The 25,994-nt window shown below is 52.9% G+C and overlaps 1 non-coding gene across 2 annotated transcripts in view; it reads right to left on the minus strand.

Annotated features, from left to right (window-relative positions):
* Positions 1-3,995: 3,995 nt before the first annotated feature.
* Positions 3,996-25,994, minus strand: part of LOC100342707 (uncharacterized) — a 37,279-nt gene continuing 15,280 nt past the window's right edge. The window contains exons 1-3 of one of the 2 annotated variants that reach the window (XR_016214322.1): positions 15,580-16,127; positions 5,733-5,861; positions 3,996-4,781 (exon numbers count right to left, since the gene is read on the minus strand). This is a non-coding gene — a transcript (uncharacterized LOC100342707). Of the gene's footprint in view, positions 4,782-5,732; positions 5,862-15,579; positions 16,128-25,994 lie in introns of those variants that run through there. The other variant, XR_016214321.1, reaches the window with a different exon arrangement.

Here is a 25,994-nt window from a genome sequence, read left to right on the forward strand (position 1 = left end):
GTGTCGGTTTTTCCTGTCCTTGGCTGTCACGGTTTCCTGCCGCCTTTGGCTTCATCTCGGTCACCATTGGGATTGAACACAATCCACCTGTGAGTAATGGATTGAGAATCAGCGTGTAGAAACTTACAGGAAATGGCACTTGCACTACACGTGCTCAGTGTAATGACTAAAATGATGGTATTGTGCATTGTTTCCACATACTTCCTCCGTGTTCATTATTATTGCTAACGAGCCCGTCTGTGATGGCTCACTCCACCTCCTTAAAGCACCCCTTCGTGACGATCCTAGGAGTGGATGGCCGGGGTAGGGTGGTTGTCACTGGCGATGGGGGCAAGGTCTGCGAACCCCCACCACCCCATCCGCGTTCAGGCTGCTGAGCACGGGGCCTGTGTGCGCAAGAACTGACAGCGTGCGGGCCTGCTCGGGCACAGCCCCCTGGGGAGCCTTTCGCTCTGGTGGAGTCATGCAAGATGCAGCCAGCCAAGTGAGGCAGGGGACTGCCTGTGAATCTGTCACGGTCATACACAAGGGGCTCCCTTAGCCTTCAGCCCGTCCCCCGGGGATTCTGAGGACCCAGGAACTATGGGCGGGTTCTGCCTCTGCCTCTGCTCGTCCCCCGAGTCACAGTCTCCCATGGATACACTGGGACTGCTCTTGACCCGAGAACCCCACAGGTTCATGGAGCAGGGGGAGCTCTTTGCGACCCCAAAGCCCCTCCTCAGCTGCCTGGCTCCTGCAGCCCCCGTGCTGGCCTCCGGGGTCTTGCCCTCCACACACTGCTGTCTGCTTCCACTCCCACCTCTGTCACTCCACATCCTCGTGGGCCAGGCCGACCCTTCCCCAGTCCCCCCTGTGCTGTCCCACACCCACCGTGGGGTCTGTGCACATCCTGCTCCCCACCTCCCCCGTCCTGTCTGTCTCCACACCCAGCACAGCGAGGGGACCAGGGGACAGGAGAGCGAGGCTGAGCCAGCCCCCGGGGGACCCGCGATGGAGCCTCCGCTTGCAGGCACCCTTCTATCCAGGACCCCACCTACCTTCTCCGGTGTCACTTTCTCTTCTGGCTGAGGCTTCTGCAATCAGAGTGGGGCAGGGAGCAGGGGTGAGGACCAGCCTCTGGGCTAAGTCCCCCAGCCCCTGCTCCCCACTCTTTTCCTGGGGTCCCAGGACATCAACACTGCTTCCCTATACCAAGGAGCACCACCCCGCCCCTCCTTGCCCCAGGGGAGTGCATGTGACCCAATCTTACACAGCAAGGGCTTCCCATGGTCAGAGGGAGTGGTTCAGGTCATCCTCCCCTGATGGGTGCTGCTCCTTTAATGCTGGCAGGGCCGGAAGGGTGTGGAGGAGACGGCCATGATGTCACAAGGGCAGCTATGACCAGGGACCCGGTTGTCTTCCCCAGGTCAAAGCTGTTGGGTGAAGGGGAGACCCCTGCCCGTTTCCCTCCTACTGGAGGGGGACCAGAGTCCTCCGAGGGATCGCTGCCCGTGGCTGTCTGTCCTTTCCCGAGCGTGACCTCCGGCATGGCCCACTCACAGGCCCGCACCATGAGCAGGCACTGGGCAGAGCAGCTCCCGCCTGGCCACTGCTGGGCTGCCCCCCCACATCCCAGGCTTTCTGCCATGGCACCCATCTCTGCAGATGGCCGAGTCCTGCTGTTATCAGGGAGCCCACGGGGCCAAGAAGGGTCCTGCTGGAGACACGGGGGTCAGTCTGCCCCCTCCCCCTGCCCTCCTCGTGGCTGTTGGGTGGCTTAGTTCACAGCCTCTGTTCCTTAAAACCAACTTTGCGTCCTGTGTCTGAAACTTCACGGCCCGAGGCACTTTCCCATCTAGGTTGCTGAGTCTGCGAGGGGCCCTGCCCCTGAGGACTGCTCTGGGGGCAGCAGCCGTGTCTCCCAGGGGAGCAGTGCTGCGGGCTGCTTCCCAGACCACGGTCTCCGCCGTGGTGGAAACTGTGCCTCTCAGGGCACTGTCTGTCCACTTCCTGCCACGCGGCTTCCTGCATCTCTGCAGGGAACTCCTCTCTGCAGCCCTCATCCTCCTGGTGGGGTGTTTGGTCATTTAGGTCAAGCCGCGGTCGGGGTTGACATTATTGTGACTATGTGAGCGCTACTGCACCGTGCTGGGAGCACCCTTGGATGCCAGCGCCTTCCCTGCGAGCTGTGGCCCAAATCTGGTTTGGCGCTCAATTCTTATGGCACTTAAAGCCTCATGGTCATAAGCTAATGGCATCAAGAGGTTGGAAACTGAATCCAATGACAGAGTTTAGGAGGGGAGCCTGGTAAGAGGTCTTAGGCCGTCCCCTGAGGCTTAAGATTGGGCCTGGGCTCATTTCTTGGCTCAACTGATGACTGCCAGGCACCCATACCCAGCATATTCCATTGGTTTTTCTCCTACCTTCTCCATCTGTGAGTTAACTTCGAGTAACCTCTGATGATGCCAATTGGCAGCCTCCTCCAGTCTCTGCATAGCCACAGGGGACGTCTGGTGTGCAGGGCCGAGCCCTAAAGCAGGCAGCCACTCCATGCCCTAGCAATCCTGACAGATGTCTCAGCACGGCGGGGGGGTGGGGGGCAGCCCCGGAGGAGCCTCTGCCCCGCCCAGCATGCACTGCACTCACTGAGCGACGCAAAGTGGCACCCCCTGGCGGTTGCGGTGTGTGCTTCTCTGACAGGGACGCGTGACCACGGGGGCTCCAGCTGGGACACAGAGGACTTGCGCAGGTTTCTCAGCCTCTGAGCGTCTGTTTCATCTTGGGAAAGCAGCACTAGCGGCATCACGCTCCTTCCTTGAGCTGAGTGGGGGTTCACGCAGGTCAAGTCCAAGGAAGGCACCTCCTGGCTCCCGATACTGCTTCCTGCTGGCTACTGGCATCTTTGTGTCCATTTCTGGATTTTGTTCTGGGCCTCCTTTCCAATTGTGCCCCCAACATTCTCTTGAATGACTTCCGTGGACAGCCCCATGCCAGATAAACATTTTGTCAATGTCCTTTCCCAGGCCACCACCTGCCTGTAAACCTCATTCATGAGGATCTTTAATTCCACAGATTTCTGTAACATCAACAGGGTCAAAAACAGCTATTTCCATTTTGTAATTTTTAAAAAAATATTCGACAGCCAGTTCCAGAGATGGGAGGAGAGAGTGAGAGGGAGACACAGGCCAGCATTGTGGTACAGTGGGTTAAGCCTCTGTCTGACACCAGCATCCCATGAGTGCCTGCTGGAGTCCTGGCTGCTCCACTTTGATCCAGCTCCCTGCTGTGCACATGGGAGAACAGTGCAGATGGTCCAAGTACTTGGGCCCCTGCACCCACATGGGAGACGTGGATAGAGTTCCAGGCTCTTGGCTTCAGCCTGGCCCAGCCCTGACTGTTCAAGCCATTTGAGGAGAACCAGGAGATGGGAGCTCTCTCTACCTCCCTCTCTCCCTGTTACTCTGCCTTTCAAATAAACAACTATTTAAAGAGAGGTGCTCTCCCCCAAATGGCTACAATGACTGGGGCTGGGACATTCCAGGAGCCTGGAACTCCATCCTGGTCTCCTACAGGAGTGGCAGGGACCCATGCATTTGGGCTGTCTGCTGCTGCTTTCCCAGGTCATTAGCAGGGAGCTGGTTGGGAAGCAGAGCAGCCAGGACTCAAATTGGTGCCCATGTGGGATGCCGGCACTGCAGACGGCAGCTTCACCCACTCCGCCACAACCCTGGCTCCGACTTTGTGATTCTGCAAACCACTGCTTGCCCATTCAGGGCCACATGAATTTTCCATTTGGATTCTGGTTTACCTTTTACATTTAGGCTTCTACTGTTGAATTTTGATGATTTCATCAAGGAACTTCATGTATGTTGTTTGAAAGATTATTCTGTCAGTTTATAACTAGCCCATGTAGAGAAGTCTTTATCCAATGAAGCTTTTGTTTGCAGCATAACATCTTAATGACAGTGAACAAAAATTTTAATATACAAATTTGTATACATGTACACACACACACACACACACACACATGAGAGAACGAACTACTATTGTCAGGCACTCTTCTAGGTTGTAGCCCCACAGTCTTGCTTTCCTGGAGCTCACTTTATCATGGGAGGGACAGAAAGCAGACAAATACTGCAGTCCCAGCCCACTGCCCATGACAGACATTACTAATCAATCTCAAGTCTTACTCTTCCAGCGCAGGGCTCTCAACTCCTCCTGCCCCTAGGACCGCAGACAATGCCTCTGACTGCTGAGCCGACTCATGATATCGTGGGGCTGCCACCATTCTCCCTGACCCTTCACTGAGACGGGGACCTCCTGGAGCTTGGGTAACATAGAGACCCAGCGATACGTGGTTGGAGCAGACCTGGTTAGTTCTTTATTGGGAAGGGGATGCAGTCTGTGATGCGACAAATCTGGGACCCTAGAAAGATGTCCAGCTCGAGTTTTAGCTGGCTTTCTGTGAGCTCATAGTGGCCCTGGAAGATACCACGAGTGTGGCAACTGTGCCAGCGCCAGGAAATCTGGATGATACGAACAGCGTTGAGCAGTCGACAGTATCGCCTTCGGATGTGCCACATGCGGAACCAGGACTGCAGCCTGGTAGACGCCCACGTTTCCCGTGCATAGAAGTCCAGCGCCGCCCGCCGCCGCCTCTGCAGCAGGATCATGAGCGTGTGCCTCCACCAGCACTGGATGATCCAGGCTCTGAGCGCCGCGTGCAGGAGCGTGCGGCGGAGCAGCGTGCCCCGCCACCATGCCTGGATCTTCCGGGCTGCCGCTTCACTGCTGGGGCGCGGCTTCATTTTCAAGAGGAGGTGCATTGCAGGGAAAAGAAAAGACACTCAGCAAACATTGTGCACACAGCTGAGAATCAGGCTATGCCAGGAAGGGGTCCCGATCCTCTCATCAATAACCCTCCTCCTCCAGTTCAGGAGCACCGAGCCGTGCAGCCTCCGAACGTGGGGGACCAGGTAAGGCTCCTTCCTCTGCCAGTCTGCCGTGTCCGTTCACAGAAAAGGACGCATGGCCTTGACTTCTGAGCCCCAAGGTCCCCCCCACCCCACCCTGTGCAAACAGCCTAACACCAGGCCTTGTCCCATCTGGGCCTGAGCCCCTACCAGGACCCAAGGGCTTCCCTTCACCCACCCGCTGCAGGCGAAGCACCTTTGCTCAGTGGCTCTCACACGCCAGCTCACGCCCACAACCTGCTCCCTTCCTCTGCCACATGATGGCGTTCACGACTTCCCTGCCCCACGCGCTGGGGGGACTGTCTCATTCCTTGCTCGCTCTTCCAGCTTTTCCACTTACACGTTAGTGAACACACACAGACATGCTCGCACATGCACACTTTTAGCCCTGGGTTTCCCCTGACCAGGCCACGTGCTCCCCAAACACAGCCCTCCCCGCCCCTGCAGAGTCCGCTCCTCATTGGGGTTACCCCCTCCCAACCTGCGTGCCTCAGTCCCGGGCTGAGAAGCGAATGGGAGGAGTCAGTCCCCACTCACTCCAGCGCTACACAGGACACGCGCTTGTCCCGGTTGGCTGGGACATCCTTCTTGAGGGCGGCTGCTCTGCAGTAGGCATTAACAGCACCCCCTTTGCCTGACACGTGTGTCCTGGTTGGACAGTGACCGACATGGCCGTCCATGCTATGGGCCAGGGAGAAGGGAGTCACCACTGCTGGGTGACACAGATCAGAGCTGTTGGGGGTTGGGGCCGCCCCCACCTGGGGAGGCTGTGCTGCCTACCTTTGGCTTCGGAGGTGGAGGTGGTGGTGGGGGAGGTTGTTTTACTGTTTTCTTTTCTTTCTCTTTCTTTGTCCACACTGTGGTTTCATCGACATCTTCGATTATTATTTCACAGAACTGGCCATCCTTCTGTAACCAGAGTCAAAAAGGGGAAAAGAGTGGCCAGTTGTTCCTTCTGCAGCGGAGCGTCCGCTCTGCCGCACGCTGCACCTCTGCTTGTGCCCAGAGACCTAGACTTTGGATTTGTGTCCTGCGTAACTGTGGACATGCACCCTCCCCTGCCTGCACCTTTGTGGGAACTGGCCATCTCTTACACAAAATCGAATGCCCATGACTCAGAAATGGATGGTTCGAATCCCCTCAGGTCTGCAATCCCCTACATGGCCCATGGTTAGGAGCCAGATGGATCCATCATGCTCAGGTCTGCACCCTTGGGGCCAGGGCTCTGGCAGGAAGAGTGGAGGTGGGAAGAGTGATGATGTCATAAGGGTAACTATGACTCGGGCATCACGCTGGCCCCCAACAATGAAAGAAAATTATAGATATTCTTGTCCATTCTTTCCTGCCAAACATTTAGCTATGAAAGCAAGGCTCATTGACACAAAAGTGTTTATAACTATTTTGATCCCTTAGATGAAATCACAAAATTCAAACAATTTAAGTCTCTCTTGATAGAGAATTCAACCACATAGATTTCAGTTAAACCATGGAATTAAATATTGATGAAGAATAAGTTTACAGCAACATTTTTTTTTTTAAAGAAAAAAGGACCTTCCATCTGTTGGTTCACTCCCCAAATGGCTGCAATGACTAGGGCTGGGCCAGGCTGGAGCGAGGAGCCAGGAGCTTCTTTCCCAGGTCTGCCAGATGGGTGGCAGGGGCCCAAGGACCTGGGCCATTGTCCTGCAGAAACATGCAGTCTAATTGATGAAACATAAAATTGAGAAAAATTCAATATCCAATGACAGAGAATTCAATTACACAGATTTCAGTTGAACAATGGGACCAAATATAGATGAAGAATAAGTTTGCAATGGAATTTTTTTTTAAAGATTTATTAGGGCTGGCTGGCATCCCATGTGGGCACTGGTTCAAGTCCCAGCTGCTCCACTTCCGATCCAGCTCTCTGCTATGGCCTGGGAAAGCAGTAGAAGATGGCCCACATCCTTGGGCCCCTATAAGAAGCTCCTGGCTCCTGGCTTTGGACTGCCACAGCTCTGGCCATTGCAGCCAATTGGGGAGTAAACCAGGGGATGGAAAACCTCTCTCTCTCTACCTCTCCTCCTCTCTGTGTAACTCTTTCAAATAAATGGGTAAATCTTAAAAAGATTTATTTATTTGAAAGGCAGAGCTACAGAGAGGCAGAGGGAGAGAGAAAGAAAGTCTCCCATCTGCTGGTCCATTCCTCAAATGGCCCAAATGGCCAGAGCTGCGCCAATCTAAAGCCAGGAGCCAGGAGCTTCCTCCTGGTCTCCCAAGCAGGTGCAGGGGCCCAAGGACTTGGGCCATCTTCTACTGCTATCGCAGGCCATAGCAGAGAGCTGGATTGGAAGAGGAGCAGCCGGGACTTGGACCAGCGCCTATATGGGATGCCGGCACTGCAGGAGGAGGATTAACCCACTGCGCCACAACGCCGGCCCGGCAGTTACTAAGACAGTGAAATGTGTAGCCTCCCTGGGATGAGCAGTTCCACTCCCAGGTATGGAGAGGAGGTGTGAAAACGTGTGATTACAACTACCTGTGCCTGAGTGTTCACAGCAGCTGTGTTCAGCAGGTCAGAGCCGGAACACCCCAAAGGTGCGCCAGCAGGCGAGGAGACAAGGCTGTCCTGGCTACTCACAGAACGGAATGAGACTCGGGAATCAGGTGCAGGGGCAGCTCTTCCAATCCAGCTCTCTGCTGTGGCCTGGCAAAGCAGAAGATGGCCCAGGTCCTTGGGCCCCTGCACCCACATAGGAGACTGGGAAGAAGCACCTGGCTCCCAGCGCAGCTCCAGCCGTTGCGGCCATTTGGGGAGTGCACCAACAGACAGAAGACCGCTCTGTCTGCCTCTCCCTCTCACTTTAACTCTACCCTCTCACTCTATCCAGTGCAGAGGGGCAGCCTGACTGCCCCAGCCCTCAGCCCTCCCTTCAGGCTTCCCCGCCCCCAGCCCCTGAGCGCTCTCCCCCACCCTGGCCCTGCCTGCTTCTCCTGGGAAGTGCCAGCAGAGCGAGTGTTCAGCCCCCAGGGAGGAGGCGGCAGGCACAGCAGCTGTCCCTAGGCTCCTGCTCTGGCTGTGTCCCCACCCCAGGAGGCGCGGCGCCCGCCCTGTCCCTGCTGTTGCTATGCTGAGGGGCCTTGCCTTGTGGGCTGCCTGCGAGCCCTGTGCTGGCTCCAGCACCGGCATGGGCTAGACAAAGCCAGACACCCTGGTTCTCTGCTCTGACTTGAGGTGCCCAGGCAGGGCCTGCAAAACAATAAAGCCAGTCTCTCCAGTCCTTGGGGAAGGAGCTGGAGCACACCAGGGTCTCGTTCAGAGACAGGAGTCGCTGGATCTGATGCGGAGCAGCACCCCAGAGTGCCCGTCCAAATGCCCGCCAGTGGCGGGAGAAGGGAACTCAATCCCCATCTCCCATGGGGGTGGCAGGCACCCAAACCCTTGCGCCATCAACAGCGGCTACCCAGAGTCCACATTAGCAGGAAGCAGAAGGGAGGAGCAGGACTCGGGCCCTGTGTGGGATGTGGGCAGCCTAACTGGTGCCTTACCTGCTGGGCTCAGTGTCCCCCAGTTTATTATTTTGGTGCTATACCTTTAAAATTGGATGTGTATTTTACCTTGGTAGCATGTCTCAAACCAGGAGTAGCCACATTTCTAGATGCCAACAGCCACATGTGGCTAAGGGCTACCAGATTTCATAGCAACCTGTACAGAACGCAACATGTGATCTTACCTTGCCAGTGTCTGATGTAAATTTGGTGCTCTCACCTTACCGAGACAATTCAAGAAGCCAAGAACATTTTACTTTCACATAATTATCTTCCCAACTTATATGATTGTGGTTTCAGTCCACATACATTTAGATTTTCCCACATATATCCTATGTTCATTGATCCTGAATCTGCCTGCCATCCAAGCTCATCCTCGTTCACCCTGAAGAATATCCGTTGGTATTTCTCTAAGTGTCTGGGTTCTCAATTTTCGCCCAAGAAGTTCTGCGTTTCAGCCTCCTTGTTGAAGGATAGTCTCCACAGGTAGACCAGTAGTTCTTTCCTGTGCGTGTTCTAACAAGGTGACTTCCTGTCCTCTCGCTTCCACTGCTCCTGTGAGAAGTCACCCGTTAGGCTAATTGTTGAGCCTTTGAAATAATCTTTCTCTCTTTTTGGGAGCTTTCTGTTTTTCCTGGGTTTTTATACATTATGTGCCTATACTTACTTTTCTTTTGAATTTTTCCTGCTTGAGATTTATATGGTTTCTTGAATTTTCAGTTTTATGCCTCCCATTGGTTCTGGGAAGTTCTCAGCTATAATTTTTCAGGTAGGGCCTTTGACTCACTCTTCTTCCTCTGGGGTGAGTCTCCTCGGATGTATTTGACCTTCTCATTCCATCTCCGACGTCTCCGAGCCTCTTTCACGGCTCCGTGCTGAGGTCTCTGGGCTGCAGTCCACACATTGGCTCCTGCCTGTCCTCCAGGTCTCTTACCCACCTCTGTGTGTCTGTGTGATCCAGTGAACTCATGCATTGAATTCCTACCTGGATCACCGTGTCCTGTCATCTAAAATCCCCATGGGATACGTTTTCAACAGACACCTTTCCGGCTGGATTCTCATTTTCTCCTGTTTTCTGTAGCACAACAGTGATTTTCAAGTTTGCATCTGTGACTTCATTCTCTGGACCCTCTATGAGTCCATATCTGTTGTCCATTATTTCTCTTAAGTATTTTTTTATCTTGACTTTTTTTTATTGAGGGCTGGACATTGTGTGCGGGGGGAATTCTCACCATCAGCCAAGGTCTGAGGTGACGTCACCTTCTCTAGAGGTGGTTCATGTTGGCTTCTGGCAGGTGGCTGGCGCGTTAGCAACCATGGATCATTTGAGCCCCTGTCAGAGATTGAGATGATGGAAGACGGGACTCATCTTGTAAGAGAGCAGAAAGGACCAAGGCCAAGTGGCCCTGGGAAGGCCCTCCGCACCCTCTTCTCGTGCCCGGTCATCCTGTGCCTGCCTCTGCCCTCTCACCCTGGGGCCCGGCTTGCCCTCTTCTCCTCGGGTGGGCTCTCCAGGCTCCTCTCCATCCAACCTCGACACCGCAGGGCAGGCATCCCGTGAGCTCTCCTTAGCGCTCCCCAGACGGTCACACCGCCCCTCTTTTTTTTCAAGGTTTCATAGAACAGGACACAAAACAGACTGCGAGGCTGGCCCTGGACTTGGAGGTCAGGACGCTGGCTAGGGTGCCTGTGTCGCTCACCACAGTGCTGGGGCTTTGGTCCCAACTACGCTCTCGACACCACCTCCTGCTAGTGTGCACCCGGAAGAGGTTGTGTTGCTGCCACTCAGGTAGGAGGCCTGGACTAAGTTCCTGGCTCCTGGCTCTGGCCCTGGCCCAGCCCTGGCCATTGTGGGCGTTTGGGTAGACACACTCAGATGGTCACAGTGTCATCATCATTGTTATGGCCATGACTGCATTTAGACTTAATTGTGTCCTTAGTCTGAAGACTCGGGGCTGTCCCTGCACAGACAGGGGAGGATAGCAGTCAAGTGCAAGACACGGCAGACTTTGATCTGGTACCGTTTCCTCAGCTTACAGAAGTCCACGTGTGGAAATCGGCACGTGTGGCAGCTTGTATCCTCCAAAGTCCCGGGCACTGCTCACACGTGCCGATTTCTTTGTACCAGGGACAAGATCAAGGTTCACCTGCACATAGGGAACCAGTGCCCCCGTTTCCCCCTGCTCTTTGAAGTCATCGATCACATGGGCACATGATTGGCATTGCCACCCACAACTCTTCTGGTCCAGAGGATTTTCTGCTAACCAGCTCCTGGTGTGTGGCTTTCTGTCAAGCACATGCGGATATGTGACAATGGAAAACCAAGGCCAAGGTCTGAGTGACCCAGCTGGTAAAGGTAAAATGTTAGATTCTGGGAGTTTGTTACTCACACAGACCAAAGAACAGAGACGAGTCCAGAGTGCCAGCCCCTGTAGGTCTGGTCTTACCCAACAGAGGGTCCCAGGGCTGGAGGACCCTGCTGTGTGAAACCACTTCCGCACAGCGGCCAAGCGACTGTCTGCGCTGCAGGGGCAGAGCCGAAAGCCCCACGCCTCTCAGGACTCGGAGGAGATGGGAAACCCTTAGGACAGCCGCCCAAGGCAGACAAGGAGCCGCAGAGACGCTCCTCACAAGCCTCAGATCCTCCGCTGTTGCAGGAGACTCAGGTTCTACCAGGACTCAGGTTAACCATGCCTCAAGCCTGTGCCTTATAGCGTGGGTAGGTGTGGGCAAGGTCACGGCCAAGTCATTGCCTGGCAACTGCATCCTCCTATCCAGCCATGCATTCCCAGGGTCCCAGGACATGCCATCAGACACCCTCATGAGTTATGCAGATCGGAGCTTGAACAAATGCATTTTATTTGTTTTAGGCAACGTTGGCTGAGAGTGACCGTAACATTGACTGCTAATAGGGTATCAGGCCAGACTTCCCATCTGGACCCAGCTAGCTAATGTCAATAATCCAGAGGCAGCAAGAGGCATTGGCCATAGCACCCACTCACCCCAGCTGGCCAGCAGCAAGTCCAGGGCTTGCTAATGTCCATCACCACTCACACTGGGGAGTTGAGAACCAGTAGTCCAACATCCCCCAGAGTCTGACAGTAACAGGATGAGGCTAAATGGAACCCTACCAGTCCCAAGAGTGGATATCTTGTTGTCACCTCAGGTGGAGACGGTCCTTGTCCGGTGTTTTAGATTAAGATTTCTCACTGGGGTAGGCGTGGTTTAGATGCTGCTCAGGACACCTGCATCCTGTATCAGAGGCCAGTCTTGGCCCCGCTTCCTTCTAGTGCATACCTTGGGACCAAGTTCTCAAGTACTTGGGTCCCTGCCACCCATGTGGGAGACACAGATTCAGTTCCGGGCTCCTGGCTTTGGCCTGGCCCAGCCCTGGGTGTCACTGTGGGCACCTGGGGAGTGCAATCAGTGGTTAGAAAATTCTCTCTCTCTTCCTTTCAAATAAGCAAAAATAAAATTTTTCATAGGTGAACCAGTGCAGGGGGGCGGTCTGGGTGAAGCTGGCCAGAAACCCTGTCGACCAGATTGAAAGGCATGGTCCCCCCCCCCCGCCCCGCCCCCCGCCCTCTGCATCTAGCATTTTCTACCCTCGGCTCAGGTCCACAGGAGTCCGGGCCGGCAGATGCTCCCTGGTGGGACACGTGTGAGCCAGGAAGGTGTCCCACCTCCCGACACGGGGGCTGCCTCGGGACCGCCCCAGGAGCCGTCCCCTCACATTCACCCTCGGGCTCTTGCCAAGGCCATGGCCTCTGAAGGGACCTTGCTCTCGCCCTTCACAAAGCCCCTCCTCGATGTGTCACATTCTCGGCCCCTCTCTAGGGATCCCGATTTGTGTGCCTCATCTTGCGGACTCCAAGCCCTCCTCCCACGCTGCCCCTCACTCGGCTTCTGCCACGCCGGCCGCCACAGTGCCCCTGCCCTGCATCAGGGATGCTTAATGTCTGCCCTCTCTCGGTCACCTCTTAGTGAGGCTTCCTCTGACCACCCAGACAAAGAACAGACTTCCTCTGCATCCCAGCATGCTCAGTCATTGTCCATTGCTCAGTTTTTCTCCGAAACAGGGGCCCGTGTTGCGACACAGCAGGTTAAGCCACCAACTGCAATGCCGGCGCCCCACAGGGGGGCTAGTTTGAGTCCTGGCTGCTCCACTTCCAGTCCAGGTAACCTGATGATGCACCTGGGAAAGCAGTGGAAGACGGCTCAAGTGCCTGTGCCTCTGCCGCTCAGGTAGGAGACCCGGCCGGAATTCCAGGCTCCAGCTGCCGCGGCCATTTGTGGTTTGAACCAGCAGATGGAAACTCTCTCTCCCCCTCTTGCTCTATGACTTTTCAAATCAACAGATCTTCAGATTGTTCTCCAAGCACAAATTGAGCATTCCTGAGCTGAAACTGCAAATACACCGCCATGATGCACAAGCAGAGAACTCCACACTTCGAAACTTTGTTTCATGCACACAATCATTTAAAATATCACATACAGTTACCTTCAGGCTATGTATGTGAGACATCAGTGAATTTTATTGTTGAGAACTGGGTCCCACCCCAAGACACCTCTTTACATATGTGCACAGAGGCCCAAATCTGCCCCTCCCCCCAAATCCAAACTCTGAAACACTTCTGGTCCCAGGTGTTTCAGACAAGGGGTGGTCACACTCTAACGGCACCGAACACCCAGTATCCTGCCTGCTTGGTTTCAGCCTGCTGGCCCCTCAGCCCCTCCGACGGCGTTTGGCACCCTGTGGGTGCTCAGTAATTAAGCAGGGAGAGCAGAGATGGATTCTAAGCCACTCAAGTGAATCGCCTCCTGACCACCCGAGCACAGCAAGCTCCTGCCGGGTCACAGAGCCCAGGCTTCGCTTCCAAGCAACACTGAACTGAGAATTGTCCTTTGAAGGTTTGTTCATTCATCCCATGCAGTTCTTAGAACTGTTTGTTAAAGCCATGAATTGGGCCGGCGCCGCGGCTCACTTGGCTAATCCTCCACCTGCGGCACCAGCACCCCGGGTACTAGTCCCAGTTGCTCCTCTTTCAGTCCAGCTCTCTGCTGTGGCCCGGGAGGGCAGTGGAGGATGGCCCAAGTGCTTGGGTCCCTGCAACTGCATGGGAGACTGGGAGGAAGCACCTGGCTCCTGGCTTCGGAATGGCACAGCACCAGCCGTAGCGGCCATTAGGGGAGTGAACCAAAGGAAGGAAGACCTTTCTCTCTGTCTCTGTCTCTCTCACTAACTCTGCCTGTCAAAAAAAATTAAAAAAAAAAAAAAAAAAAAAAAGCCATGAATGAGGCCAGCCCAGCCACACCTGCACCCCCCATGCCCTGAGAGAGATAGGCCAGGCACGTGTGGGCTTGCTATGCACTGACAAGGTGTTCAGAGGCCAAGCTGTCTAGTTCCAGCAGTGCTAATCCTTAGCAGCAAGGGCCAGTGGATTCAAAATTTACCTACAAAGACCCTGGAAATGTTACTAACCCGCAAACTCAACAGAGACCCGGTGCTGATATTTTTCTGTCCACTAGAGGGAGCTCTTCAACAGGCAAATTAGGAGGCTGTGGGTAATGCCTTTTTAAAAAAAAAAATTTTTTTTTTAAATTTATTTGAAAGATACAGAAGGAGGAGGAGGAAGTTAGAGAGTGAGAGAGACAGAGATTCTCCCATCTTCTGTTTCACTCCCCAGATGACAGCAGTGGCAGAGGCTGGGCCAGGCTGAAGCCAGGAGCTTCTTTCAGGTCTCCTCTCAAGCCCTTGGGCCATCTTCCACTGCTTTCCCAGGCGCATTAGCCTGGAGCTGGACGGAAAGCAGAGCAGCTGAGACATGAAGCACATGTGATGCTGACACTGTAGGCAGAGGCTTAACCTATGCCACAGGTCCAGATGCTTTTAGATAATGATTGTTTCGAGAAGTTCTTCATGATTTTATAAAATTTTTATTTGACAGAGTTAGACAGTGAGAGAGAGAGAGAGAGAGACAAAGATCAACACCTTCTGGTTGGTTAGTAATAGAACAATTGATTTTCTTCAGGGAATATGGAATTTCCAAACTCAATACCAGTTAAACAAACAAACAAAAAAAACTCTTTGCCTCCCTGGCAGGTCCAACTGCAAAGTGGGTGTCTTGAAGGAAGAGCAGAGCTCGCGACACCCCTGTCCCTCTGAGTTGCAAGTATTGGGAGGGTCTTTTCCTGTTTGGAAAGTCATCAAAATCTATATACCAGACGGTCAGATTGCTATAGGACAAACGACTTTGGGTGCAGGGAGTTAAGCCAACACTAGGGTGCCCACATGCCATCTCCCAGTGCCCAGGGTGGAGTTCTGTCTCCGCTTCCTACCTGCTTCCTGTTAACACACCTGGGAGGCAGCAGGTGGTGGTCCATGAGACCGGCCAGTGGGGTGGGAGTCTGTGGGCCCCTGCAGACGTAGGTAGAACGTCCCTCACAAACAGGCTGCCAGCGGGGGCTGGAAAGCTGCCTCCAGGCCCACGGGCATCTCCCCACTGACAGCTTCTTGTGCTGCATGTGGGACCTTGCAGCTTTAAGTCACGCCTTCAGGGTGGGGTGCAAGCTTTCACTCAGAGCCGGCAGGCGAAGGGCTGAGCCCCTGGGAGAGCTGGACCGGCTCCAGGAGACCCTGGCTACCTTCTGTGACCTTGCAGTTTTAAACCATGCCTTCAGCTTAGTTACAATCTTCCACCCAGAGCTAGCAGAGGAAGGGGGTCCGAGCCCCTAAGGAGATGGACAGTCTCCAGGAGACCCCCCCCCCCATCTCCTTGAGTTCCATGCCAATCAACGTGTGTGTGTGTGAAACCCCCTGTCCAATGAGCACCCCCAGTAGGATAACCCAGTAGTACTGCCTTAAACCTGGTTGCTTCCTCAAAGCCAGCGTCCCGCTCCGCTCGGGCACTCCGCCTGGTCTCCTCTCGGACCAGAAGCTGTCTCTATCGCTTGGCAATCAAATAAAAGTTTCTGCCTCTTTGCAAATTGTTTCCCAACTTATTTCTATAATAAGCCAAGGAAAAGAACCCAGGAGACTCCCTCCGGCCACCGCCCTCCCCTCGGTTCCCAGTACCAGCCCAAGCACGGGAGTCCCTACCTCTCCTGTGGGAGGCTGGGATGCAGCTCCTGGCTCCTGGCTGCGGCCTGGCCCAGCCCTGGCTGTTGAAGGCATTTGGAGAAGGAAACTGTGCATGGGAGATTCCTCTTTCTCTCTCAAATTAGTAGGTAAAACTCTCAACAAAGGCTTCCAAAAACCAAACAAAAAGAAACCACAACAACACACCGTAAGAAGAAAAACCAACCCCGAGTCAGAGAAAATGAGCAGACAAGAAACAGCTGGGGCCGGAGCCGCGGCTCACTAGGCTAATCCTCCACTTAGCGGCGCCGGCACCCCAGGTTCTAGTCCCAGTCGGGGCGCTGGATTCTGTCCTGGTTGCCCCTTTTCCAGGCCAGCTCTCTGCTGTGGCCAGGGAGTGCAGTGGAGGATGGCCCAAGTCCTTGGGCCCTGCACCGCATGGGAGACCAGGAGAAGCACCTGGCTCCTGCTATCGGATCAGCGTGGTGTGCCAGCCGCAGCACGCCGGCCGCGGCGGCCATTGGAGGGTGAATCAACAGCAAAAGGAAGACCTTTCTCTCTCTCTCTTACTGTCCACTCTGCCTGTTAAAAAAAAAAAAAAAAAAAAAAAAAAAAAAACACAGCTGGGAGAAAAAGATTTGGATGTGCAAGGATGCTTCACTCAAAAAAATTAAAGAACAGACTGATGACAGGTCCTCTGGGCTGTCAAGGGTGGCGAGAAACAGGCAGTGTGAACTGCTGTGGATCAGAATGCAAATCAGCACAATGTCTTCGGGTAGCAATTTGACAATACCCATCAGAACTGAAAGCACGCAGAACCTGCTCCCGCCATCCTGCCATGGGAGTTTTTCCTACACAAATATCCCACGAAGTCAGCACCCGCCTGACCTGACAATCACATTAGGGCAGCGCAAGAGAAAACCGTCAGCCAATCTGACTTAGGAAGGCAAACATGAGCAGAGTGAATCCAGCGATGCTTTCAGCTAACACTTGAAGGAGCAGAATTCACCCCCAAGTGCAAGTCCATCAGCCACTGCTCTTAGCTGCAAACAACATAAGCGATTCGCACTCATTCCAGCAGAAAAGAAGCACACTGGAACAATATTTACTAGTTCATTAAATTGTCAGGAATCAGACTCAGAACACAGGCAGATCAAGAAACTACACAAACAGATGCCAGAAAATGTGCCACGGGCCAGCTTGCCGGAGCCCAGCACCGGAATGTCAGCCTGCCATCCTGCACCCCAAGCTGCAGACTAAAAACCACTAACAGGCACACCTGAGTGGCCAAACCGGGTCACGGGTCTGCCCAGGCGGCCGAGGGAGCTGCAGAAGCTAGAAACTGGCATGTCCAGCCCTCAGCTCAGAGGCAGGCTGTCTGCCGACGAGGCGGGAAAGTGGAGTCCTTACATGCGGGGACGGGCTGGGGGGCCAAGGAGCCCAAAATGCAGCCAGGCTCCCCCACCGTGAGGTTTCCGCAGAAGACCGTGGGTCTCACTGACCACACTAGCAGGTGCAACAGGAAAACCGTGCAACCCCTCCCTCTGCAGTTGTAAAAAGGATCACGTTTCTTTTGATTTCAGAGTCTTATATAAAGAAAACAGTAAGTGTCTTGATTTAAAAAAAAAAAAATGACCTCATCAGAAGTGGAGGAAATGTACTTAGTTTGAAAAGGTTACATATGGGGTGGGTGTTGGGCACATTGGCAGGACACTGCTTGGGCCGCTCACATCCCACAGGGAGAGAGGAGGGACAGAGAGAGACAGGCATCTACCCTGTGGAGGGGAGCCTTAAGGTTGACCAGTATTTATAACTGACATGGTCAAAATCAACCACCTTAAAAATCCCCAAGAATCAACGTACCAACTATCAGAACTGTCAGATGCAAGGCAAATCTGATCCTTGTTGTCAGATTTCATCGCCAAGAAGTGAAGACACAGGCAACAGAATCACCCGTCAGCACGTGAAGCCTTGCAGACACGCGCGGAACCTGCCAGCTTTTCACAGCAGGGACCAGTTGTTCAAGGCACTGCCACACCCAGCCACAGCAGGAGCTTCGAAGCAGCACGAAGTGTAGACATGCTACCATGCCCAGGAAGAGAAAAAGCAAATAATAAAACCAAGTTACTAAAAATCTTACCTCACTGGAAATTAAGAAAAACCTTCGATGGAAGGAAAAATTAAAATTGCCAACTACCCATGAAGCAATAAAAAAGAGACACTTCCCAATAAAGCAAGGGCTTGGCAGAAATTTCATGGCCTCAGCGGCCTTCATCACTACAGAAAGACAAAAACTGTGGGCCCTCCATGGTCAGCGTGACAATGAGCAAAGTCAGATACAACAGAGCAAGCCAACAGAGGTGAGTGCTAGGGAGTAAAGAATGAGCTTGAACTAATGGAAAGGAAAACCAAAAATACTCAAGGTTATCTCAAAAGCTGATTTTTAAAAAATAAAAGGGGGGGGGGGACCAGCAGTGTGGCATAGCGGATAAAGCTGTCACCTGTAGTGCTGTCATCCCATATGGGCGCCAGTTTGAGTCCCAGCTGCTCCAGTTCCGATCCAGCTCTCTGTTGTGGCCTGGGAAAGCAGTGGAAGATGGCTCAAGTGCTTGGGCCCCTGCACCCGCGTGGGAGACCCAGAGGAGGCTCCTGGCTCCGGCCCCGTGCAGCTCCTGCCATCGCGGCCATCTGGGGAGTGAACCAGTGGATGGAAGACCTGTCTCTCTCTCTCTGTCTCTGTCTCTTTCTCTGGGTAACTCTGACTTTCAAATAAATATATAAATCTTTAGGAAAAAAAAACAGAAGATAGGAAAGGAAAACTGAGGCATTACTATAAATGTGGCAATTTTTAAATTATATTAACAGAATACTCTATGCAAACTTAGGGCAAATTCGAAAATATTGAAGAAATGCTTTTCTAGTGGAGTCTAAATTTACAAAATCAATCCAGAAAAAAGGAGAAAAGTTGAGCAGACCAATTACTACAGAAGATTAGTGATACTATATATTAAATATTGCCCCAGAACCAAGTGGTTTCATAGCTTCTTTTTTAAAGATATATTTATTTAAAATTCTGAGCTACACAGAGAGAAGAGAGGCAGAGAGAGAGGCAGAGAGAGAAAGGTCTTCCATCCACTGGTTCACTCCTCAGATGGCTGCAACGACCAGAGCTGTGCCAATCCAAAGCCAGGAGCCAGGAGCTTCTTCTGGGTCTCCCACATGGGGGCAGGGGCCCAAGGACTTGGACCATCTTCCACTGTTTTCCCAGGCCACAGCAGAGAGCTGGATCAGAAGTGGAGCAGCCGAGTCTTGAACTGGCACCCATATGGGATGCCAGCACCTCAGGCTAGGGTGTTAACTTGCTGCGCCACGGCGCTGGCCCCTGATTTCATAGCTTTTTATTTAATCTCTACAGAAGAGGTCACTCCAGAGCTATTTAAGCTAGTCTACATAATCAAGAAAATAAAGGAGACACCTCGCTTATTCATTTTACAAACCAGTTTAACCTTAACACCAAGGCAGATAGGGAGTCCCCAAAGAGAAAGGCAGACCAGGGCTGGCAAAGTTTTCTGTAAAGAACCGAATGGTCTGTGGCAATTATTCAACTCGCTTGTCAAAGAAGCTCCAGAAAACACGTAAATAAGTGGGCACAGTGGTGTTGCAATCAGTCTTTCTGGGCACTGATATTTGAGTTTAATTCTCACATCATAAAACATTCTTTCAAATATTTTGGCAACTATTTAAAAATGTAAAAACTAAGCTTATGTCATAAACTGTAAAAAAAAAAAAATTGCACAGTAAGCTGGATTCAGCCCCAGCACAGTAGTCTGTTGACTGCGATAGCCCAACGTCACTGATCAGCATCGATGTAACAGCATGAAATCAAACACCAAAGGCAACCCAGCCACGTGTCCAAAGAGTAAGACAGGAACAGGCAATACAGTTTATTCCAGGAAAGCCACAGCGTCGAAATCCTCTCCAGGCTCCTGTGCTAGTCAAAGCTCTGGGCACCGCAGGCCTCTACCCCACCTCGTCTTTCTGAGCAGCTTGGAAGGAGAAAGGAAGAGAAAGAGAAGAGCTAAATTCCCTAGAGGGTCAGAAAGTGTGCAGCTGCGAGCCTCCATCCAGCCTGGTGTTCAGAGATTTCCTTTTCTTTTCTTTTGCTTCCTTCCTTTCGTCTATATGTTTTGAAGTCAGTCACAGAGAGAGAGGTCTTCCATCCACTGGTTCACTCCCTGGATGGCCACAACAGCCAGGGCTGGGCCAGGCCAAAGCCAGGGGGAGCCAGGAGCTTCCTCCGGGTCTCCCATGTGAGCGCAGGGGCCCAGACACCTGGGCCATCTCCCACTGCTCTTCCCAGGCCATTAGCAGAGGTAGAGCAGCGGGGACATGAACTGGGTGCCAGTATGGGCTGTTGGCATCGCAGGTGATGGCTATGAAGCCAGGAAGCAGATGGAGGGCTGGGGGGCAGACTGCCTAAGTTCCCACTGCCCGCAGAGGGTGTCATAGCACCAAACGCTTAAAAACTTACTTTATCAGGGCTGGTGTTGTGGCATGGCAGGTTAAGCTACTTCCTGCAATGCCAGCATCCAGCATGGGCACCAGTTCAAGTCCTGGCTCCTCCACTTCTAACCAGCTCCCTGCTTATGCACCTGTAAAAGGAGCAGAAGATGCCCAAGTGCTTGGGCCCCTGCACTCGCATGGAAGACCCACAAGAAGTGCTTGCTCACTTGTTCTCTTGCTCTCTCCCGCCTCCCCTCCTTAACTCCACATTTCAAATAAAATCTTTCAAAAAATTTACATTTTTTATCTTTTATGGGGTGTAGTATTATAATTTAATGCATGTACATGATGTGTAAAGATCCAATCAGGGTACTTAGTATTTCTATATCCTCAAATACTATCACTTCTCTGCACTAGGAGTTTTAAGATGTTGTTTTAAGATGTGTCATGAAGGAGCCAGCGTTGTGGTATAGCAATGCCTGCATCCTGTACGGCTTTCAGTTCAAGTGCCAGCTGCTCCATTTCCAATCCAGTTCCCACTAATGTACCTGAGAAAGCTGCAGAAGGCGGCCCACGTACTTGGACCCCTGACACTCATGTGGGAGACCCAGATGGAGTTCCTGGCTCCTGGCTCCGGCCTGGTCCAGCCCCAGCCATTGTGGTCATTTGGGGGAGTAAACCAGTGTTGGAAGATCTCTTTCTCTGTGTCTTTGCTTCTCTCTGTGTCACTATACATTTCAAAATAATAAAGAAATCTTTAAAAATTAGATAAAATAAAAAAGGAATACCCATTTGTGAGGAAATGGATGAATGATTAGTGGTACTTGCATGTCATGAAATGGTAATTATCAATTAACGAATGTTAGCTCTATGGCAGGTGATTTCGTGATGTTTCCACAACATACTATAAAGAAAAGCAAGGTGCAAAAAGCTTGATCTTGGGACTGGCGCTGTGGTGTAGCGGGTAAAGCCGCCGCCTGCAGTGCCAGCACCCCATATGGGCACTGATTGAAGTCCCGGCTGCTCCACTTCCGATCCCACTCTCTGCTGTGGCCTGGGAAAGCAATGGAAGATGGCCCAAGTGCTTGAGTCCCTGCATTCGTGTGGGAGACCTGGCGGAAGCTCGAGGCTTCAGATGGGCACAGCTCAAGTGGTTGCGGCCATTTGGGGAGTGAACCAGTGGATGGAAGACCTCTCCCTCTCTCTGCCTCTGCCGCTCTAACTCTGCCTTTCAAATAAATAAATCAATGTTAGAAAAAAAAATACCCCGATCTCATCTTGCACAGTGCCCACACGTGACCCAGACGGACGGACAGGTGCGATGGTCTGAGCGGCTGGGAAAGCAGGTGCTCAGGTTGTTCCTGAAAGGGAGAGTACGGAGGCGAGGGGGAGGAAGGGGAGGAAGGGAGAGGAAAGGCAGAGGGGACAGACAAGCAGTGAGAAGACATTTCCAGACAGAACTTGACCAAGAGCTGTGGAACAATACGGAGTCATCCAGCCAAAACCCAGTGGAACACTCAGTCGCCACAGTGGCCTCTCACTCTGCCTGTACCGCGTCCTCACACCCTCTTAGAAGGGCTGTTCCCAGCTCCTCGCAGACGAAGAACCGGGAACTCACACCAGAAGGTACCAGTAGGTTTCTGGTTTAACGTGTGCAAGTAAAAACTGCATAGGACTTCCACTTCTAGGCAAGCAGGAGAGACAGGGTTCCAATTCACCCTCCAACTTCAAACAACCAAAAACAACAGCAAGAACAACCCCCAGCTACACACGCCCGGTGTCGCCAATGCTGTTTTAAGACACTGGACACTCCACACCAAAGGACACCCCTGAGACAGGAGGCATACACGGCGACTCCCTGACCTGGCCAGGCCATGGCACAGGGGTCTGGGGGACCGTCCCGAGCTGAGCTGAAGAAGTCCAGGCAAGCCAAGGGGCCAGGATTCACCAAGCAGAACCCAGAGAGGAGAGAGATGCACAGAGTCTGCAGACCATCGGGGCCCCCGTGGGGTATCCAGGAGAGCACCCGTCAGCACACGCCAGGGAGGAAACCACCCGAAACAATTCCAACAGCACCAGAGCCCACACGGGGTTAGAGACAGTGCCTGCTCAGCGGCCAGAACGGAATCTCAGCTTGTGAGGCGCTGGATGCAGTATCTGGAGGAGGCTTTCCTCAGTACTGCACAGCAGTTAACCCAAGACCAAACACGGCTCTCACCTCACCTATCACAATTTGCACACAAGACCCAAAAGGGTCCAACTTTTTTCCAAGTTACTCAACTGCACCCCAGGAAAAAAAAAAAAGGAATATTTATAGGAATGCAAAAATATCTAGCACGCAACAAAGTGAAGTTCTCAATGTTTGGCATCCAAGCAAAAATTACCAGGCATAACAAAAATACAAACCGTTATGAGCAAAAAATAAAATAAATCAGTCAATCAAAACTGACCCAAATATCAGAGTTAGAAGACAAGGACATAAAAGCGGTTACTTTAACTGCATTCCATATGGTCAAAATTTTAAAGATAGAGAGGCAGCAAAGATATAAAAAAAGACCCACACTGAACTTCTAGAGATGCAAATTATACTGAGATGAAAAGCAAAACTGGCGGACTTCACAGATTAGATGTAGAAGAAGCCATCGGTAGACAGGAAGATGTAGCAGCAGAAACTGTGCAAGCCGTAACAATAAGAACACAGAACAAAAGAAAACAGCGCCAGTGAGCTGTGGAACATTACGTCCTCTAATCAACACGGAATGCAGTCCCAGAGGAGACAAAGGGAGGAGAGACAGGAAAAACTATCAGTTACGCCTCGGCTGAAAAACCTTCAAACATGATGAAAACTATACACTCACGGCTCCAAGGTCAATGAATAGCAAGCATCAGACGCAGGAAGAAAGTCAATGGGAACTGCTTCTGGCCTCCATTCACGTGAGTGGACTTGGACAGGGAGCTCCAGGGACAGCTGTCGCGCCAACATTTTATTTGTTTTTTTATTTGAAAGAGAGCAGGCAAGAGCACTCCCATCTGCTGAACCACTTCCCAGTGCTTCAACGGCTGAGGTCGGGGCAGGCTAAAGCCCAGAGCCAGGAGCTCAGTCTGGGTCTCCCATGTTGGGGACGGGAACCCAAGTACTTGAGCCATCACAGGCTACCAGCTAGGGTGCTGCAACTTGGAGTGGAGCTGGGACTTGAACCCGGGCGGTCGGCTATGGGATGTGGGTGTCCCAAGCGGGATCTTCATGACTGCACCAAACACCCGTCCCTGTCTAGTCAATATATTGACTGTGACCTCAGCAGAGAGCCCGAGGCAGCACCACCCAGGAATGACGCGCCTGAACTCCTCATGCACGGGAACCGGGAGGTACAAAGTGTCAGTTGCTTTACATGCACACGCATACACGTACACATGCAACTTGACAGAATCTCCAGTTAACAACTAGAAAGTAGTCATTTCTGTGCTGTGTGAACTCTGGGACTAAAGTAACAAATCAGGCTCTCCGGCTTGCGATAGTCTTCATGGAACCCACATCTCCGATTACAAAATGAGCAGCTCCTCCTGCCAGACATTCTAGAATCCCTTCCGTGTTTCCAAAGAAAATGAACACATCTCCAAGGGACACAGAGAGAGAACACGTGAGCGAGACAGCCTCCTAGACCGACAGACACAGTCACTCATCCTCTGGTTCATGCTTGCACCACGTGGGACCTGGCGCTCCCCTAGCCTCTGGGCAGACCACACTGGAGAACTCCAGGAAAGGCCCCGGTGCACGTGTGTACCCCAGGATGGGGAAAGAGCCCTTGTTGGACGGTATTGCTAGAGGGACTATCCCAACTACCACCAGGTCTGGGTACGGCAGGGAACTACAGCTCCATGTTAAATGAAACCAGTGACGCCAGTGTTTAACATTCATCTGACCTCTTCAAATGGCCCCAGAGAGTCTCCCCTCTGGCTGACAGCCATTTGGTTTTCCAGATTCTAACCCCAACTGACTGGTCATGCTGTGCAGCTCAGCCCCACCCACCATTACCTGAGGTCAGGCACCCTCCTGCCTAGAAGTCACCAGGGTTTTTTTTGGCCCAAGGCCATGCACGCACTTCCAGTTTACACCGCCCGCAGCTGGAAACGTCCCACTCGTCAGAAAACAGTGTCATTCAAGCCTTTGCGTGATGCACCCCCGAGGACTCTCAACAGTTACTTGATTCTGTGAGTCCTGCTGTCACTCTCAAAGACGCTGCTCAGGGCCCCTACAATAGGGGCAGCTGGGGGCAGCTAGAGCCAGCCCCAGCCTTCCCGTCCTGGGCTGCTGCCCAAAAGGTGAAAATGCCGGTGATGACGGCCCTCTCCCCCATTGTCAGGAGGACCACAGATGACAGGCCCCAGCCCAAGACCATGTGGGACAATACCGCCCCTACCAGCCCCAGGCCCTGGGCCATGAGACCGTGGCTGGCAACCCCCCCGGGACTCGGCTGCAGGACTCAAAGGTTGCCTTTCTGAGTTTCCCAGTGCGAACTCCTTGACTTGACCTTTTGCCAAGCCAATACTCTGCCTTCCATGGGTCTCCCAGGCTTACGTTACTGCCTATGATTCTACCATGACACCCACCAGGAAGCTCTTGGCTGGTGGCAGCAGCCTAGGCAGGCTGAGGCGAGTGTGCCTACCCACACCATCGCCAGAGCTGCCAGTAACCTCACCGTCCTCTGCTGTCTCCTCCGTGGAGCTGACCGAGTTCTGTGTCCTCCGGGGGGCGAGGGGGGGGGTGAAGCCATCTCGACTTGGGTCAGGAGAGTTACTGTTCTACCCCTGCTGCCCTACACCCCCCCACACCTGCTGCTTCACCCCCTCCCCTTCCTGGGGCACGTCCCCGGAGATCTCCCCCGCCACAGATGAAGACCACTCTGCCCCCTTCCACTATCTCTTGGGTCCAGTAGTCCCAGTACCTTCATACAGTGGGCTGAAATCAGAGCCACACTTCTCAGAAGACTGTTGGGCCTGTCACTAGCCCCCACCAAAGCATCTCCCTAACGTGGGCAGTCCGATTCCTCCCGATTCTGCAGTTACCAGCACTGTGGGTTTCACTCCTGCCACCACGGAACCCTAAATCACAGCCAAGTCACTCACTGTCCCACTGGGTCACCACACAGAGTTCTTTCTTTCCGCACCTGCCCTCGATTTAACACAGCTTGGAGCTCGTCACCACCCTATCTTTCGGCGCCTAGGGCTATGACAACTCATTTTTGAGTTTCCAGCTTCACCCATGAAGGTAGACTGTGCTCTTATGGCACCTGGCACTCATCTCATCCGCTTTTTATTCCCACGTTCCCACTCCTTCCCCTGGGCTCCAATGCAAGGACAGCAAGAGCGTCCAGACCCAAGTCTGTGCCTTGAGACGCGTCCCAGTGCCTTTGGGCCTTCCCTTACACTTCAGCCCATCAAGCCCCCTCCTGGTTCCCAGCAGGGCCACATGCATCCCGACACTCCTCTTGGGAGCAGGACTGTCGCTCTCACTAGCAGGACCGAGGCTGAGCGCGGCTGCTCTCTGCACGCGACAACAAATCATTCAGGCTGATACACAGGTGTCAGCTGCACTGGCTGAACACATTAGCCTGTTCCAGCACGGCCTTGCCCTGATGCAACACCCACATGACTCTTCAGCCCAGATGGTATTAGGTAATCGCCTCACCCGTGTGTGTCTGTCTGTGTCTGTGTGTGTCTCTGTGTCTCCACACTATTAAAAGGGTGGGTGGGGGTGGCTCTGCACCATCTGGGGAGCAACCTGCTCCATGCACATAAATAACTCTGGCCAAGTGCAAGCCAATCTAAAAGCCATAGCTCATCGACTACCAGCATTTTACAACCTTACCCTGCTTCACAACCTTCTCCCGCCACAGCTCTGGCCCTCTTTGAAGGCTTTGACTTTTGATCTGTCT

This window comes from Oryctolagus cuniculus, chromosome 10, assembly GCF_051225735.1.
Source record: "Oryctolagus cuniculus isolate XC-2025 breed Fujian yellow rabbit chromosome 10, ASM5122573v1, whole genome shotgun sequence".
NCBI classification, from domain to species: Eukaryota; Metazoa; Chordata; class Mammalia; order Lagomorpha; family Leporidae; genus Oryctolagus; species Oryctolagus cuniculus.